The following is an 18104-nucleotide window of genomic DNA, read 5'->3' on the forward strand; positions in this document are numbered from 1 at the left end:
AATTTTTTTTGTTTTGACTATGGCAGACCAACACGGCTACCTATCTGTAACTGTAACTGAAATTCATTTTGTTAGCTTGCGCCTAGTTCTCCAATCTGTTGTGGTCAATTGATGAATGTGGATTCAGTTTCCCAGTTGGAGGAAACGCTTCATTACTTGCAACTTCTAACCGGTGCGCAGAAAAAAGCAATCCGCGAAAAATGGGACAATAAAACGTGTTTAAAAAAATAAAAAATGCCATCAAACCCAAACATCTCCCATCACGTGTAGACCAGCCCCGACCCTTCCTCCAAGCCTTGGAGCGCTGCAGTGCGGGAAGAGTTAAAAAGAGCAGGCGATCCACCCTCCTCCCGGATCCTGCTCTCCGATAGGCTGAGGCTGTGACATGGGGGGCGTGGCCAGGGGGGTTGGCTGCCGTTTGCCGCAAGAAAAGGGGCAAGATGCGTGTCTGCGAGTGCGCGCGTGTGGATCGGTGACGCTGGTCGGGATGCGAGCCGCCAGCCCGCTCGCCTGCAGCGCCGCTCGCCTCCTTCCTTGCAAAGGCTCCGCGCTGCGCCGGATGGCCGCCTGAGCGCACGCTTTGAATTGGCCCCCCGTGCAATTGGTCGGAGGTCGTCGTTTTCGGTTGCATTTCATTTTTGAACTCCAAGCACCTTCCCCGTCGCGGTGCATGCTTCTCTCCTGCATCCCGAGCCGCCGCCGCCAAAAAAAGAGAGGATTAAAAACCGGACGCCTCCCGGCTGAAGGAGCTGCTGCGCGCCCAGGGCGCATCGCCTGCGCTCCTGCAAAGAGTAAGGGCAGAGCGGGGAGGAGGCGAGGTAGCTCTTGCCTACACGCCCGGGAGGGATTTGGGGAGGGGGCGCAGGAGGAGGGAGAGAGGGAGGCGTCGCCACACACTTGGACGGGGGGGGGGGTTGCTTGCATGGTGGTGGAAGACTGGTTACGTTTGCACGCGCTACCTTTTTTTCCTCCCTTTTGCAAAATCGCTCAGGGTTGAGGAAATCGGTGCGCGAAGAGGATTCTGTGGGAGGACGGGAGCGTGTGCAGATATGGTTGCAATTAAAATGTGGTGCACGGCGGAGATGCGGGGGTCCTCCGAAATAAGCCCCGCCACCTCTTCCGATTTATTTTCTGCTTAATTAGTTTAGTTTGCCTTCCCCCCACCTAACCCTCCATGAGCTTGGAGACCTCTGCTTCTTGCAATATAATCTGACGCGCCGCGGGAAAATGCAAGGGGATGCATATCCGTTGCAAACGTGTGCATTGCTCCAGAATAAAATGTTTCCACCAGTTTTTTCTTTTTGGTCATCTGGGGCGGGGGCATAGCCTCTTCGCTTGCTTTTCTCCACCCCCCGCCTTGCAATGTTGAAAAAGCAGCCACCCATTGATAAAGGATGTGCGTGCGTTTGTGTAAGTAAAACCATAAAACCCCTTGCAGGTATGATCAGGGATGGTTGGTGTTAGGGTTGGGTTGTGTGTCTATGTGTGTGTGGTTTTTTTTTAAGATGATGTCATAAATGGGGTGTCATCCAGAGCGCGAGGTGAGGTGCTGGCGTTTGGGTGATGAACAGGGGATGGCTGCAAATTATGTCATCTGCTTTTCTGGATGCTACTGCTGCGTGCCATTTCGCTGGCAAACTAGACGCGGGGGGGGGAGGGATCCATTCCCCCCCCCTTTTAGGCTAAGCCAAGGTGTAGAAACTGGGAGAGAGGGGTTTGAAATGGCTAAATAATGCCCCTTGGTTTGTTGGTTTTTAAATGTCCTTAGCATTATAGCTGCAAAGCAAGGATGGCCATATACTCCCGGTAAACGTGACATGTTGTCCAGCTGAGCAGAAGGATTAAATGTCCTCTTCCTCTGTGTGTGTGTGTGTGTGTGTGTGTGTGTGTTTTTCAAAGACCGAAACATTTTTTTGCTTGCTATAACCCTCCGTCACATCGTTTTTTGGCTCCCTATACGCTTGGATATATAATTCTGTGATGATCAGGTCTCTTTTGGCTGTGCATGGATCACCGAACTCGCCAGAGACCTCTCTCGTTTCTTGAAGATGGAGCCTTCGTTTTGTGGTTGTTGTGTGTGTTTTTTAAAGCAGATTTCATTTCAGTCCTGTTGTGGACGGATCCTTTAAAAATGATGATAATCCAGATCCTGCGAATTTGGCATATCCTTTATTTGGGGCATCTGAAATCCACCAGGTCCATAACCTTCCTTCTCCCATCCCTGCAAAGGTTTCCTAAAATAGAGAGCGCACATCGCATCTCTTTGGGGAGAGCTATCCAGCAAATGTAGCCGGGTAGACCTGTACTATTAGGGGACAATATTGAGTGTGTGTGTGGGACACACACCACACACACACACACACACACACATACACATACATCAAGTGGCTTTGGTCTGCTGAAGCATTCGCTCATTACTGCTCATCTCTAGAGTTGGCCCGGTGCATAACTGGGTCATTGTGCATGCAAATTTCTCCCTCTCTCTCTCACACACTCATATATAATTATTATATCCTGAAGCTGGATTTCCGAGCTGCTTTAGGAAGGCATTTTCCTGCTCTCTTCCTCCCGCCTTCTCCCTAGTAGAGAGCTCAGGGAGCCCTTAGCTGCAGTGCAGTGGAGATAAGGGAGAGAGCTGGGTAGCATTCTCTCCCCATCCTTTGCTGCCCATTTGCAACCCTGCACTCGGCTTATTTTCATGCTGGCTCGGTTGGGCATGATGTAAACACGTTGGCAGGGTTTCACACACACGCATGCATGCATGCACGCATGCACGCACATCCATGTCGTCTTTCACACTCCAGCAAAAGCTTTGATCTCCCGGTCGCTGGCATGGGAGAGGAGAGCAAGAGAGCGAAAGGTTTCTTCCTGGTGATTGGTCGAAGGAGCGGCTTTCCACCAGATCTGTGGTGTAGCTGTTCTTGTGAAAGGCGTCACTGCCCATTCAGGCAAAGGCGGCCTTTCTCTGGAATGAGTCTCTACCCCACTTGTGATGCTCTCAGTCTTTCCACAGTGGGAGACGCCGGAGGAGGAGGAAAAGCAAGACTTAACAGGAGGTGAATGTAGGGGCCCAGATTTCGGAATAAGCCACCTGTGATAGACTCAGGGAATTGTAGGATTGTGGTGTCGGGAAGGGATCCAAAGTGTCGTCCAGGCCAACCTCCCGCAATGCAGGAATCACAGCTAAATAATCCCTCAGATGGCCATCCAATCTGTAATCAAAGGAAGTAGAGAACGGGGCCTTCTGTGCAGTGGCTCCGTATCTGTGGAATGCTCTCCCCAGGGAAGTTCATTATACCCTTTAGACACCATGCAAAAATGTTCCTTTTTAACCAGGCCTTTGGGTGATTTGATTGACATCCTAAAGGTAAAGGGACCCCTGACCATTAGATCCGGTTGTGACCGACTCTGGGGTTGCGGCGCTCATCTTGCTCTATAGGCCGAGGGAGCCGGCGTACAGCTTCCGGGTCATGTGGCCAGCATGACTAAGACGCTTCTGGCGAACCAGAGCAGCGCACGGAAACGTCGTTTACCTTCCCGCTGGAGCGGTCCCTATTTATCTACTTGCACTTTGACGTGCTTTCGAACTGCTAGGTTGGCAGGAGCAGGGACTGAGCAACGGGAGCTCACGCCGTTGTGGGGATTCGAACCGCCGGCCTTCTGATCGGCAAGTCCTAGGCTCTGTGGTTTAACCCACAGCGCCACCCGCTTCCCTTGATTGACATCCTAGGCCCTCCTAAAAATTTTTTTTGGGGGGGAAGAAGAGTTATTGGGTTGTTGTTTTTATTTTGATTATATCTTTTGTGCTTTTATATTTTTATTTTGTTTTGTGAACCGCCCTGAGACCTCCGGGTATAGGTCGGTATATAAATTCAATAAATAACAACAACAGCAACAGCAACAACAGAGGCACACCACTTTCTGAGTTAGTCCGCTCTGCTGTCAACCAGCTCTTACAATCAGAAAGTTCTTCCCAGTGTTTAATTGGACTCTCCTTTCTTGTGACTTGAATTGGTTCAGGTCCTACTCTGTAGAGCAGGAGAGTACAAGCAACAGCCCTTCAGATAGTTGAAGACGGCTATCCAATCTCCTCTAGGTCTTCTCTTCTCCAGGCTAAACAAACCGAACTCCTCTACCGTTCCTTGTAAACCTTGGTTTCCCAGACCCTTGGTCATCTTGTTCACCTTTCTCTGCATAGGTTCCAGCATGTCAATATCCTTCTTAAACTGTGGTGCCCAGAAATGGACCCAGGACTCCAGTAGGGCTGGGGGATATATCAATATATCATCCAAAACTGGTTTGAAGTGCATATTGTGATAATCTGTTTCATAATTTTTGACCTGGCAATATATCGCCAATCCTGATGTGCTGTGCGAAAATCACAATGTGGGGGAAACCGCGAAGCCAGCCAGCAACCTCTGCGTAGCTCCATCTTTATTTCAGACATTGTGATATAAAACGATTAGGCAGAGGGCAGTGGAGGCTGGTCCATTGGGGCAAGAGGGGTGCTGCCCAGCCAAAGTCAGCCTTCCCTTAGCCATCCCCCATCTGTCTGCCTTCTTGCCTACAACCAGTCTTGGGGGGGGGGCGGCGTTGCCTGTTGGTTTCCTCCCCCTTAGCCAAGTGTAGAACTCAGTGGGGAGGTGTCATGGACTGGTGGGAGGTAGAGGAATGGTGGGAGGAACCAGCTGGGGAACCCCCAAAGGAAGAAGGCTCGGAGCCTGGGATGGTGGTGGGACAATGAGTGGTCAGAGGGAGAAGAGGAGGTGCCAGAAGCTGAAGAGGTAACAGGGCTTAGTGAGCGGGGAGAGTCTGTAGCAGAGAGCAGTCCAGAATCAGAGGCAGAAGCTGAAGCAGGAGAGAGGGGAGGCTAGTGAAGAGACATGGGTGTCTCCTGCTCTTGCTGTGAGCAGCTCCCCTCCCCCCTGGTCTCCCAGAACCAGAAGTGGCATGAAAAGGGGTGGAGGAGAGGTCGGCTGCACGCAGACACAGTCTCCGATTGCTCGGAAAGAGCCCTGGTGAGGACGCGAGAGCTTTCAGTCTCCGCAACTGATTTTCACGGAGGAAGACCGCCAGGAATTAGCCGTTCTGCTCCTTAGGCCTGACACTCCACCAAGTCTGTGGAGGTCGTGTTAATAAAGAGTTCACTCCATCTTAGAACAGTGTGATTACGGACAATGCTTGACTCCGCTGGCTGTGCCTGCTGTGTGCTCTAGCGCCACCTAGTGTCAGTCTCCCCGTCTTCCACCCTATGAGTCCCAAAGGGTTCCAGTCTAGCGCTGGAACTGAGAAAGACCTCTCTTCTCTCTCTGCCTGAAACCACAAAGACCTGCTGCCGTTCTGATCAAGACAGTTCCTTGTTTGTTGACTTGCCGTAAGGCTGCTGGCTTCCTGCCTCCAGCCCCCACAAGCCCACCTGTCTTCTGCCGCCATTTGCTGCCGCTGAGGTTGCAATTTTGGAAAACGGAGTTTGGTGCCGTTTGTTCTATTTAGGGATAAGGGCCACGACCGACTTCGCATGTCTTTCTCTCTTTCCGTGCCCTTCGGAGCCTCCCTCCCACTGCTGATTTGTACGTGCGAAAGACAAATGCAGTTTTTAAACCTGACTTTATCGAGTTCTTAAAACTGCAAGCTCTTGTTCCAGTGTGACCATCTCCGACTTGCTACGTCTTTTGTGTCGCCTGCGAACAGATTCTTTATTTGGGGAAGTGAAATCTTAGCCCCACACCTGCTGGGTTCCTCCCTCCCATAGAGTTTGAGCATGTTTAGGAATGGCTTTTCCACATTTGAACCTCTCCTCTCTCTATGGCACTGTCTCGTTTCATCGCTGTTTAGCAGCAACAGCTAGTCTTCCTCAATGGATTCCTTTCTCGTGACTGTTGTCCTATGAGGAAGAACTTTATGAGAGTAAGAGCTGTTTGAGAGTGGAACGGACTCCTTCTGGAGTTTGTGGACTCTCATACCTTGGAGGTTTTTAAGCAGAGGTTGGATGGCCTCATTCTTCTATCACGACAAAAGTTCCTTCATTCTCCTTCCTTTGCTTCATTCCATGGTGTTCACAACACCATTGGAAAGGGCAATATCTTGTTTGATAAAAATATATATATATATGATGTAATACAACCAGGGGTAGGGACGCAGGTGACGCTGTGGGTTAAAGCCTCAGCGCCTAGGACTTGCCGATCGAAAGGTCGGCGGTTCGAATCCCTGCGGCGGGGTGCGCTCCCGCTGCTCGGTCCCAGCGCCTGCCAACCTAGCAGTTCGAAAGCACCTCCGGGTGCAAGTAGATAAATAGGGACCGCTTACCATCGGGAAGGTAAACGGCGTTTCCGTGTGCGGCTCTGGCTCGTCAGAGCAGCGATGTCACGCTGGCCACGTGACCCGGAAGTGTCTCCGGACAGCGCTGGCCCCTGGCCTCTTAAGTGAGATGGGCGCACAACCCCAGAGTCTGTCAAGACTGGCCCGTATGGGCAGGGGTACCTTTACCTTTACCTAATACAACCAGGGAAAGAAATTAACAAACTTTTTTTTTCTGAAGCTGCCTGAACAAATTGGGAAGTTACTACTACTACTACTGCTGCTACTACAGAGGTACCTCGGGTTTTATACGCTTCAGGTTACAGACTCCGCTAACCCAGAAATATTACCTCGGGTTAAGAACTTTGCTTCAGGATGAGAACATAAATTGTGCTCCGGCGGCGGCAGCAGCAGGAGGCCCCATTAGCTAAAGTGGTGCTTCAGGTTAAGTACAGTTTCAGGTTAAGAACGGACCTCCGGAACGAATTAGGTACTTAACCTGAGGTACCACTGTACTACTGCTGCTACTCCTCTCTCTCTCTCTCTCTCTCTCTCTTTATATAATTTTTATGAAAGTTTCTGTTTTGCAATTTAAAATACTCCTTTTACATCCTTAAAATATCAGTGACTTACCTTCTTCTCTTTCTATGGTTTATTTTACATATCATAAATCCTTGCATATTTTACAAAAACTATACCATTCAGTATTCCACTTTTGCATCCATCAAAACTTATTTGCACTGTTGAATTTATCTTAATGCTGCCAGCGTTCTCCCCTCCCTCTGTTTGTGTAGTACTCTAAAGCTGGAAAGGAATCGCTTTCAGTTGCTTCCCAGAACATAAGGTGTATCGGTCACTTGTACTAAAAATAACTCTCTGTAGACATATTATTTATCTTTTGCATTTATATCCCACCTTTCCTCCAAGGTGGTGACGTACATAATTCTTCTCCCTCTTTTATCCTCTTAAACAACAACCCTGTGAGGTAGGCTAGGCTGAGAATGAGTGACTGTTCCAAGGGCACGCAGTGAATTTCATGGCTGAATGGGGATTTGAACCCTGCTCCCTCAGGTCCTGGTCCAGCACTCCATCCACTACACCACAGAGTGACCTCATCAGGTCCAGTGGGATTTACTTCTGAGCAGATGCGCATGTTGTTTGTTGTTGTTTAGTCGTGTCCGACTCTTCGTCACCCCCTGGACCAGAGCATGCCAGGAACTCCTGTCTTCCACTGCCTCCCGCAGTTTGGTCAGACTCATGTTTGTAGCTTCGAGAACACTGTCCAACCATCTCGTCCTCTGTCGTCCCCTTCTCCTTGTGCCCTCCATCTTTCCCAACATCAGGGACTTTTCCAGGGAGTCTTCTCTTCTCATGAGGTGGCCAAAGTCTTGGAGCCTCAGCTTCAGGATCTGTCCTTCCAGTGAGCACTCAGGGCTGATTTTCTTCAGAATGGAGAGGTTTGATCTTCTTGCAGTCCATGGGACTCTCAAGAGTCTGCTCCAGCACCATAATTCAAAAGCATCAATTCTTCAGCGATCAGCCTTCTTTATGGTCCAGCTCCCACTTCCATACATCACTACTGGGAAAACCATAGCTTTAACTATACAGTGGTAGCTCGGGTTACAGACGCTTCAGGTTACAGACGCTTCAGGTTACAGACTCCACTAACCCAGAAATAGTACCTTGGGTTAAGAACTTTGCTTCAGGATGAGAACAGAAAACGTGTGGCGGCAGCGGGAGGCCCCATTAGCTAAAGCGGTGCTTCAGGTTAAGAACAGTTTCAGGTTAAGAACAGACCTCTGGAACAAATTAAGTTCTTAACCCGAGGTACCACTGTACGGACCTTTGTTGGCAAGGTGATTTCTCTGCTTTTTAAGATGCTGTCTTGGTTTGTCATCGCTTTTCTCTCAAGAAGCAGGTGTCTTTTAATTTCGTGACTGCTGTCACCGATAGGATTGGGAATTCCAATCCGAGGTCGCCATAGTGAAAATGGACTCTCTACTCTAGAGGGGTTGGACTCGATGGCCCTTGTGGTCTCTTCCAACTCTATGATTCTATGATTCTATTCCAGATTAGGGTAGAGGGATAGATCCGATTCACTTCCCGTCTGATAATGAACCTACGTAAGTCACCGTTTCTGAAACAGTGCAAGAACTGACGGGCAGTTGTCCTTCAAAATCCGATCAGGTGCTCAGGAGAGGAGTGCTGCGAAGTTTCCCTTTCGGATGAGTCTCCTGTACGTAAGAATATCCTGCGGGCAGTAGGGCTGGGCAATATATCACCCAAAACTGGTTTGAAGTCCATATCATGGTATCGGTTTCATAATTTTTGACCTGGAGATATGTCGCAAATCGTTGTGTGTGCGTTTGTGTGCTGTGCAAAGATTGCAATGTGGGAAAAACAGTGAAGTCAGCCAATGGCTCCACATAGTCCCATGCTTATTTCAGACATTGTGGTATTTCAGCATATGACAATCTTTAGCTGGTGATATGTCACAGTGTTGAAAACCAGATATCGCTCTGCCCTAGCGGACAGGTGGTGCTTCCAAAAGACATTTCTTCTGCCCTTCTGATCATTTGTTCAGGGCTTCCAAAGGCCTCAGGTGGAGCATGGGAACTGTCTGAAAGCCCCTTGCAAGCATCAAAAGGCTTTCAGATAGCCCTGGGAACTCCAGTAATCAGGATATCAGAGCTCAACATCACAATACGATACGATAGGTTACTCTTTATTGTCATTGCCTCATACAGAACAACGAAATTGGAAAATCTACGTCAGACATTCAGAAACCAACAAGCCAGCTATCCCAGCCTGGTTATCCCCCTAAAAACTCAGATACCCCATAATTAAATACAATATACTCCCATAGAGACTACCTTACACTGCGTTTAAAACCAAAATTGCATTTGGATAGAAACTGTTTCTCAGGCAACTAGTCCTAGTCTTTATAACCCCCCTGTACCTTCTTCCAGAAGGCAGAAGCTGAAAGAGATAATTTCCGGGGTGCGCACTATCCTGCGCTATCTCTGCAGCTTTCTTATGGCACCTGGAAACATAGATTTGATCCAAGGTGGGAAGAGTGCACCCAATTATTCTCTCCACAGTCTTTACATCCCTGGACAGCATTATTTTCCCCCTGACCGTACAGCTCCAAAACCACACACGCAGACCATAAGTTAATACACTCTCCACAGTACAATGGTAAAATGCCATCAACAGGTGACACCAGGTGATGATTGACAGGTGGGCAATCCTGCCCACATGCCAAATCTGGCCCTCCAGGTGGTGGGGTGTTAACAGTCTTGTCCGCCAGCCCAGAGAGGTTCTGCACCCCTGCCTTAAGGCAATACGCTCAATCTAGCTAGCGCTAATTAATATTGCAGAATTTGCATTTTTTGGATCAGTTGGAATTTGTGGGCGCTCTTCAAGGGCAGCCCCATATAGAGCGAGTTGCAGTAGTCCAGCCTATAAGTTACTAAAGCATAAATGTTTGCAGACAAGCTTGTCTGCTGCAGAAACGGTTGAAGCTGGCAAACCAGCCAAAGCTGGCATGCTACCAGCCAAAACCAGCACCTGGTCGACAAGCACCCCCAAACCGAACTGAACTTGGGGTGCAACCCCAATCCAAAGCAGAACTGCACACCTGTCTTGGCCACTCCCTGTAACCTGCAGCAACCACTGTTCCCCACATAGCCAGTTTAAAATATTCTGTGAGCAATACAGCACATTATTTAGGACAATATGTACTTGCAAAAGAGACGGGTGAAAGATATTACTTTTGTGGCTGTGAATCATCGTGCCTTCAGTTACAACATTCAAGCAATGTGCGGCGGAAAACTGTGATTCTTATCGCTGGTCCCACCCCACCCCCACCCCGTCAGCTGAAACCTTTCTCCTGAATCTGAACTCGTGACCCAAATTTCTTCTCCCCTTTCTGGCAGACATTCATGGTTTGAGAAAACAAACGATGGTTTGGGTGGATCTGAGATTGTGCTTCTGGGCGTAACCTTAGTCCCCAGCTTGAGCTATACCATATTTTTCCGTGTATAAGACTAGGTTGTTTTTACCAAAAAAAGTAGGTTTAAAATTGGGGCTCGTCTTATACATGGGTAGTGCTGAAGGCACCAATTTGGAGTCGCCCAAAATAGGGGGCATCTTATACATGGGTGCGTCTTATACACGGAAAAATACGGTATTTGCAAGCTTCCATGCTCCCAGTTTGCAGGAGCTACCAATCGGCGAGAATCACTTTGTGGGTGTGTGATTTTATTTGTGTGTGTGTGTGTCTATGGGGAGGTGTGTTAATCCTCCCACGATTCAGCCCAGTGGTTCCTTGACAGTGAATTAAATTGGAGCGATTGGAACAAGGAGCCGACGAGATCCAGCGAAGAGTGTGTTCCTTCTCTCCTCTTTCGCTTTGCTCGATTGGAATTGGCTAGCGGTGAATCTGCAGCACTTAAAAGGAGCTTTCAGAGTGGAATTTTAGCAGCAGATTAAAAGATTATTAAGAAGGCGGGCTGGATTTGTTGCCATCCTTCCAGCCAAGGCTGTTTAAGAGAAGGATTTTTGTTGTTGTCATCGTCGTTCCCTTGCTCCAGCCGGGCTGACCTTAATGTTCGCTTGGAAGCGAACATGACAAGGAAGGTCCAAAATGGGAGGGGAAGACTTGCAGCCCAGTGTCTTGGAAAAGCTAATATTAGACTTTCTGGTGCCAGCTTTGCAAGAAGGGGATGGGGTGGAGTCTGTTGGTTGGCACAATCTCCTTTCCTACCAGGGCAACAATCTTTGTTTCAATAGGGGCCCATGACACGCCGACAGTAGGCCGTGTTGAATTTTCCAGCTTTCTGCTTCCAAAAATGAGGGTTGCTAAAAAGTTGCAAGATGACTTGGGAATTCAAAAGAGATTTTGGTTAAAGTAATGTGATTTAGGTTTGCTTGGTAAGCAAAATACAGTGGTACCTTGGTTCTCAAATGCCTTGGTTCCCAAGCACCAAAAACCCAGAAGTAAGTGTTCCAGTTTTCGAACGTTTTTTGGAAGCCGAACATCCGATGCAGTGGTCAGCTGTTGTTTCCGGGACACCTGCCCGAATCAGAAGCTGTGCCTTGGTTTTCGAACATTTCGGAAGTCCAACGGAACGGATGAAGTTTGGAGCTTTTGTTTTTGCTGTTTATTTTGCGTTTTTGTTTTTGAGACTTTTTCAGTTAATTTGTTTTTGTGACTGCATGCATGATGATTTTTATCATCTACAACACTGTCTTCTTTATTTTATAGTACAGTACATTGATTATTGCTTTCATTGTATTGATCAATGGTCTCGTTTAGATAGTAAGATTCATGTTACATTGCTGTTGTAGGGGTTGTTTTTAAAAGTCTGGAAATGATTAATCTGTTTAGCATTACTTTCTATGGGAAAGCGCGCCTTGGTTTTGGAACGGATTAAGTTTGAGAACCAAGGTACCACTCTATGTATAAAATTGCATAGAAATCATTAAAAATGGTAGAGTTGAAAAGGGACAACAAGGATCATCTAGTCCAACCCTCTGGAATCCAGGAATCTTTTGCCCAACGTGGGACTCGAACCCACAACCCTGAGATTAACAGTCTCCTGTTCTGCCGACGAAGCTATCCCTGGCTTTCCAAGTACTTGCAGTTACATTATACATTATTTAAGATTATAATTACCGTAATTATTATTAGTTAGCATTACCTGGCATTTTCAGAAGGTGAAACTTCCTAGTGAAGTTAGACCGACTCCCTCCTTATTTATTATTACCGTATTGGCCTGAATATAAGCCTCACTTTCCTCCCAAATTCCGACTGTGAAAAGTTAAAGTGCGGCTTTAATTCGCGACCTTACAAAAATTGGCTTTTACGATATCGCTGCTGGAACAGACATATGGTAAATGGAATGGGTGTGACTTCCTGCAGAATTTTAAGGGAGGGGCTTATATTCGGGTATTTCCCCCCCCCCCCCAAATTTTTTAAAGGTGCGACTTATATTTGAGTGTGGCTTATATTCAGGCCAATACGGTATTATTATTTATTGAATTTTTATGCCACCCTATACCTGGAGGTCTCAGGGCGGTTCACAGAACAAAATCAAAATATAAAACCACAAAATATATTGTGGTTCTTCCACCAGCGGGAAAAGACCTCCATGTTCCAACAGGCTATTGGGAACTGTTTTTGTTGTTTTGAAATGTGCTTTTAATAGTGTTGTGCTGTTTTTATTTCCTGCATTTTAATAGATTTGTTTTTTTAAATACTGTTTTAATTTTATGAGAGCTGAATTGCTTTTTAGCGATTATCCTTTGCACGCTTTTAGCTTTCTGAACTGCGTGGCTTGTGTAAGCCTCCTTGAGGCGGCCGGGTCTGGGGGAAAGGAGGTTATACAAATGAATAAAATACTAATAATATCAGAGGCAGCCCTTTCTCGCTGGCGAGTTTAGGGCTCTGGCCACCCAGATCACCTGACTGCTTCTGGCTGCTGACGGACAGCCAAAACCCACATTGTTCAACTGTGTGAGAGACCTGGGAGAGAGAGCCTTTTAATTGCCACCTCCGACACTCCGGCGAGGTACCGTATTTTTTGCTCTATAAGACGAACCAGACCACAAGACGCACCTAGTTTTTGGAGGAGGAAAACAAGAAAAAAAATATTCTGAATCTCAGAAGCCAGAACAGCAAGAGGGATCGCTGCACAGTGAAAGCAGGAATCCCTCTTGCTGTTCTAGCTTCTGTGATAGCTGTGCAGCTTGCATTCGCTCCATAAGACGCACACACATTTCCCCTTACTTTTTAGGAGGGAAAAAGTGAGTCTTATAGAGCAAAAAATACGGTATTTAACAGCGATGCCTTTAATGCAACCTGCCCACCCTCCCCCAAAAAACCCCCACACCACGAGTTGACATTTTCCCCTCTGCAGAGTATGGATAATGAACGCATTGTACCTGTGTAGAAGAAACAGGGAGTGAGACTTAATTGTGCTTGCCTAATCCTCTAAACTGGAATAGCTGTCATAGTTTTGGGAGCCAAAGGGAAGCTGCAGCCCGAGCAATTGTATTTCGCTATAAAGCCTACACACACACACACACACACATTTTATTAATTTTCCCAAAATAACAAAAATACAACAATAGCAATACCAAAACAAAATAAAATTGACTTCCCCCTAGTCCCTTCCTTGCTTCCATCAATTATCAACATACCGCATATCCATAGTTAAATTTAAAACTCATTTAATTCACCTATTATCTATTCATAACAAAACTACAAGTAGTTTTTAAAACGTTGCTAATGTATTAACCTGTGTATATTGCTTCTGTATATGCGCAATAAACATCTTCCGTTTCTTCCTTAAATTCGTTGTCGTCGCTTCCTCTTAGTTTCATTGTCAATTCCGTCATTTCAGCATATTCCGTTAATTTAACTACAGCCAATCTTCTGAAGCTGGGGCACTTCCTTCTTTCCAAAGTTGTGCTAGTAATGTCCGTGCGGCTGTAGTGGCTTACATAAATAAATTCTTTTGAGATTTTGGTAAGTCCACTCCTGTAATACCTAATAGGAAAGCCCAAATCGCGTATAGTCAAAACACATTGGGTTTGATGGCAGGCGGGATTGCCAATGTCTTTTATTTTATTTTTTTCTATTTTATTTTTTTGCCAAGCACATAACGTTCACAAGTACTCTGGAATGACATGCATCCTTTTGAGCTACAGGTTTTGGTTTTGGTTGTATAGGTTTAAGACCACAAAGCCAGTATTACATCTTGGAATAACACAGGGAAACGAGGCAATAAAACCCATGTTGCAGTGTGACTGAGTGACTCACTTCCCTGGGAGCAAAGCCCCACTGGACTCTACTTCTGAGTAGACATGCCTAGGGTTGCCCTGCGAAATGCTCACAAACTAGAGCCAGCGGCCGTTTGCGTTTCCTTAAAGACTATAAAGCCGATGATGCAGTGCGGGTAGGTTACTATCTTTTGAAGGTAGAAAACAGAAGCCCAGGCCCCAGGGTGTGGTGTTTGTATTTGGGAATGCAAGGCCTGCAAATGAAGCGAGAAATTGTTAATGTCCAGATGAAATCCACAGGGCTCGTGCAACTCTCTGTAGTGGTTTGGCAGCAAAGGGGGAAATCTCCTGCACAACTCCTATAAACTGGAGCTGTTTAGCCGCCTTCTCTTAGGCTTTTCCAGCTCTTGAAGTGGCTTGGAGGCATTGCAGAAAGCAGATGAACTTTCCACGTCTATGGGGAGACTGTGACTACACGCCATAGATTTAAAACCCATTTGATGGACGTGACTCTCCCAAAGAATCCTGGGAACAACAGTTTGTTAAGGATGTTGGGAATTGTAGCTCTTGAGCAGGGTAAATACAGCTCCCAGGATTCTTGGGAGGAGTCATGTGCTTTTAATGCGCTTTAAATGCATATGCAGTCATAGGCTGTGTGATCAATCTGTGTGTGAGCTGTGCCATTTCAGCTTGGCTTCTGGGGTTTTTTTTTTATAAAACAAATAAAATAAACTGCATGTAGAAATCTAGGATGGTGGTGGATTTGAGCCCGACTTCCTCCCTGACGTGCTAGCTTTCTACATGCAGGGATTTATGTATTAATTGTACGCAGGAGCATTCTGCCATGTGAGTCCTGGCAAACTGAACTGCTGTGGCCCGGGCATAGGTTAACCCAGAGGGGGGAACTAGGGCCTTGACTTTCAGCCTGAGGTTTGCTGGTAATGGTGAGGTAGAAGAAAATTGAGTAAAACTCTGGATTTAAGAAATGCTTAATGAGACTGACTTGTTGTAACTTACACATGCGCTAGTTTAAGAGTTTGCATAGAAATGAGAGCAGGGCCTTTTCTGCTGTAGCTCCCCTTGGTGGAATTCTCTCCCCAGGGAGGTTTGGCTGGTGCCTTCATAGTACACCTTTAGGTGCCAGGCGAAAACTTTCCTCTTCAACCAAGCCTTTGGCCAATTGGCATCCAATGCCTAACTAAATGTGGGAGTGAGGGGTTGTCGCTTGGTTTCTGTTCTTGTTTTTATTATGCATTTTTGCGTTTTTTTAATCTTGCATTTCTATGATGTGAAGCATCCCGAGATCTACGGATGTAGGGCGGTATACAGACTTAATAAACAACATATGAATGGAAATAACGTATATAAACACATTATATATGGGGAAGCCGCTTTGCAAAAATTTTTTTAAAAATGTCCATATTAGGGGAAATGGCATGTAAACGTATAAATTGGGAAACGTTCAAACGACAGTGGTACCTTAGGTTAAGTACTTAATTCGTTCCGGAGGTCTGTACTTAACCTGAAACTGTTCTTAACCTGAGACACCACTTTAGCTAATGGGGCCTCCTGCTGCTGCTGCCACGCCGCCGGAGCACGATTTCTTAACCCAAGGTAATATTTCTGGGTTAGCGGAGTCTGTAACCTGAAGCGTATGTAACCTGAAGCGTATGTAACCCGTGGTACTATTGTAAAAAGTGGGTGAATTTTTATGATGACCTTTAAAAAAAGAGAGAGAGAGTACAGTGGACACTCGGTCTTGCAAACGTGATCCGTGTGGGATGCACGTTTGCAACCTGTAGCGGCACGTCTGCACATGCGTGGGTTGCGATTCGGCGCTTCTGCGCGACCCCCAAACCCGGGAGGAACCCGTTCCGGTACTTCCGGGTTTTGGCGGGTCCGTAACCCAAAAAAACGCAACCTGAAGCGGCTGTAACCCGAGGTATGACTGTAATTGCAAACTCATGGGGGAATGCGAAGTATTGAAGCTTGGAAAACCATGGAGAAACAAAAAGGTGTGCTCATCTGCACCTGGAGAGGCAAATTTGGCCTCCACATCTGAAGATCAACCCCCCAATCCGTCTTTCTGCAGTACAGGAAAAAGGGATTTGCGTTGTCCTGCCGAAATGATTTTCCTTTTATCCACTCCATCTTTGCAGTGCTGCTTAATGTGATCCCGTTTGGGACTTGCAAGATTTGTGGCCGGAGAGCCTTTTCCTCTCCTCTCCTTCCTCTCCTCTCCCCTTCGTTCTCCCTCCTGCTCGGCTGCCCACCCCCCTGTTTGAGCTGCCTGAGGACCTCGCTCGGAAGCCCTTGCTGGCTGGCTGGCAAAGGCTGGATCGGAGGAGACGTTTGCACGGGCAGATGAGGTTAAGGAGAGCTGACGTTTGGCCGGGAGCCTCCGAACGTTGTCTCTGAAGTGGCGGAGAGAGGCTCCTGCCCGACCTTCTCCTGGGAAGACGGACCCACACGGCTGTTCCGAAGAGGCAGCCATTCAGTTGCAACCAGGGCTGATTGTGGAGTGGAGGGAAACGAGCAAAATAGAGACATCGGGCAGGCTGCCAGCTTGGCTGCCAACAGCAAAGGGAGTTTTGCGGCTTGTGATTAGATTTCAATTACGCTCGGTTTAGGATGTGGAAGGGGGGGGTCTTTGCCGTCCTCCGTTGCAGCTCTGTGGACGTGGGAAGGGGTTGTGTGCGGCCGGACTTGGCTATCAGGAGAGGAAAGCAAAGCCTTGGGGTGCCCACGAGTTGTCACTGTTAGCAAGAGGGGTTCGAGCCCCTCTTTCTGAGCCATTCGGCAGGGGTCAGCCTACCTCCGAAGGTGGCAGGGTCTCCTAGGTTATAATAATAATTTATTATTTGTACCACGCCCATCTGGCTGGGTTTCCCCAGCCACTCTGGGCGGCTTCCACAGAGACCAAAAATACACTAAAATGTCACATCACACATTAAAAACTTCCCTGAACAGGGCTGCTTTAAGGTGTCTTCTGAATGTCAGGTAATTGTTTTTCTCTTTGTCATCTGGTGGGAGGGCGTTCCACAGGGCGGGTGCCACTACCGAGAAGGCCCTCTGCCTGGTTCCCTGTAACTTGGCTTCTTGTAGCGAGGGAACCGCCAGAAGGCCCTCGGCACTGGACCTCAGTGTCCGGGCAGAATGATGGAGGTGGAGACGCTCCTTCAGGTATACTGGACCAAGGCTTTAAAGGTCAGCACCAACGCTTTGAATTGTGCTCGGAAACGTACTGGGAGCCAGTGTAGGTCTTTCAAGACCGGTGTTATGTGGTCTCAGCGGCCGCCCCCAGTCACCAGTCTAGCTGCCGCATTCTGGGTTAGTTGTAGTTGTAGGTTGGAGCAGATGTTGGAGGGCTACCTGTCCGGGGTTCCTGGGTGAGAATAGATGTCCTTTAGGAGTCAGTTGCAACTCTACTGTTTTGTGACATGGAGGAGAAATTTCCTCAGTTTACATTTTAATGTGAATCTACTTAATTCGTGTTTCCTGGACCAGTAAGCAAATTGAAAGACAGCTTTCCTTCCGCCCCCCCCTCAAATTTTTTATTGATTTTCAACATTTATCACAAAAATGACATAACAAAACACACAACAACAAAAAGACACATTACACTACAATAACTAAACACAAAGAAAAAAGATTTATTCAAATGCCGAATTCTCATTACATTGATAGCTGACTTCCTCAAATCCCCTCTAATTGAATTTCATTATATCACCTATATAACAGTTCTCCAAATTCATATTTCTAATAATATTAACTCCTTTTGTCCTTTATTAATATTCTAATCCTTAATATTTACTACCAATATTCTTATTCTACCCCAAGCCTATTTATTACTTCCAAGAATTTTCTATTTATCTTATATCACAATATTTAGCTAAATATTCTTTAAATGAAAGACTGCTTTCCTTTGAAATTCACACGTCTTAATTTTTTAATAAGTGTGTGTGTGTGTGCATGTGTGTGTGTGTATCTCCAATGAGTGTCTCCACCCCCATCGTTTA

The 18104-nt window shown here is 46.9% G+C and overlaps 1 protein-coding gene across 3 annotated transcripts in view; it reads left to right on the plus strand.

Annotated features, from left to right (window-relative positions):
- The first annotated feature begins 401 nt into the window (after positions 1-401).
- LZTS3 (leucine zipper tumor suppressor family member 3) overlaps positions 402-18104 on the plus strand; it is a 77326-nt gene continuing 59623 nt past the window's right edge. For 2 of the 3 annotated variants that reach the window (XM_079990864.1, XM_079990869.1), the window contains exon 1: positions 402-791. The gene's annotated coding sequence lies outside the window, so the exon portion shown is untranslated. Of the gene's footprint in view, positions 819-18104 lie in introns of all 3 variants that reach the window. The other variant, XM_079990867.1, reaches the window with a different exon arrangement.

The sequence above is a fragment of the Podarcis cretensis genome (genome assembly GCF_951804945.1).
Source record: "Podarcis cretensis genome assembly, chromosome: 9".
Lineage (NCBI taxonomy): Eukaryota > Metazoa > Chordata > Lepidosauria > Squamata > Lacertidae > Podarcis > Podarcis cretensis.